Genomic DNA, 1,402 nt, shown 5'->3' on the forward strand with positions numbered 1-1,402 from the left:
TAGTCAGGGAGGGCAGCTGAGAACAAAGATATAGGTATAAATATTGAGCCATGACATTGAAGCGCCCGGCTCCTCCCCTCCCCCGCGCCCCAGGCACACTCCAGGCTGCCCTGCACGCCCCCTCTCGTTCCGCTGCTTCCCGCCTGGAGCTCATCCTCGAGGTGCCCCAGCAACCTTTTCCTCGCTAAGACTGCACGAGCCCTGCTGGGGAAGAAAAGTAACTTAGTTTTTCTCCGAGAAACCCGGCCTCATTAGACAGCCAGGGCAAGTAGAGGAGAGGAGGGGTGGGGGAGCTGGTGGAACCCGGTGGATGTCTCCTGGGCAGTGCGATCACACTTTCTTCTTGTCCTCCTGTCTCCTCCTCCTAGGTGCAGAGATTGTGGGCGGACTCTGTAATCACTGAGGAGGGGGAAGAGGAGGGATCATAGTTCTACTGCAGTGATGGCACAGCGCTGTGCTGCGAGGTATGGCGACTTGGCTAGGCGGAGTTTCTAGGCTGCTGTGCTTGAGATCCATCCTTCTCGCCTGGCGGCCACGAGTCCAACTCCATGCCTCCCCGAGGCCTGTAAGGCAGCGAGTGCGCACCCCGGTTCCACTGCGTCACGAAGGCAGCCTGCAGCCAGCATGGAGAAGGACAGCCTGAGTCGCTCTGATCAGCAGCAGTTTGAGTGCGTGACGGAGATCAGCTAAGGCGCCTAAGTGAAGGTGTTCAAGGCCCGCGACTTGAAGAAAGTCTGCCTCTTCATGAATCTGAAGAGCATGTGAGTGCAGACCAGTGAGGAGGGCACATGGCTCTCCACCATCCGCAAGGTGGCAGTACTGAGGCACCAAGAGAATTCCAGCACCCTAATGTGGTCAGGTGAGCTGGGAGCCCTGGCCATGGGGTCCAGGAAGGTGCTGGGCAAGGGACTGCTGGTGGCCCAACTAAAGTTAAGAGTTGAGTTTCCCCAGATAAAACCGGTGACCCTCCTAGACAGCGAAGAAAAAGAGACCTGCAGTGGCTTCCAGGCAGCCAAGCTATTCTGAAGAGCTTTTGCTCTGCCTGCCCCAAGGGGTCCAGGGGCATTGGGTGTCCTTTAGGGACAAAGCCAGACAACCCCAGAAATGTCCCTCCAGCCCTTACTTAACTTTTCCCATCCGTGAGGGGATTTTTGAGAGACAGAGTGAGATAGTTATCCAGCTTGCAGATAATTAGAAGGAAACTTTAAGGGTAGAGCATAATGTAAATAAAGATTAAAAAATGCAGAAATGTGCAAGAATGTGTTTGCCAATCACACCCACAGTGGTGCCTTTTTTATATAGTTGTAAATTGGCTTCTGATAGTCTTAGAAGTTCAGAAGTTTAGAGTCTGANACCTAGTGTTAAACATTGTTTGAAAAATGTCTTTCAAGGCTGGGTACTG

At 53.4% G+C, this 1,402-nt stretch overlaps 1 pseudogene; it reads left to right on the plus strand.

Annotated features, from left to right (window-relative positions):
* Window positions 1–255: 255 nt before the first annotated feature.
* Window positions 256–1,026, plus strand: LOC110288303 (annotated as a pseudogene).
* Window positions 1,027–1,402: the final 376 nt, after the last annotated feature.

The sequence above is a fragment of the Mus caroli genome, unplaced genomic scaffold (assembly GCF_900094665.2).
Source record: "Mus caroli unplaced genomic scaffold, CAROLI_EIJ_v1.1 scaffold_25573_1, whole genome shotgun sequence".
Classification (NCBI taxonomy): domain Eukaryota; kingdom Metazoa; phylum Chordata; class Mammalia; order Rodentia; family Muridae; genus Mus; species Mus caroli.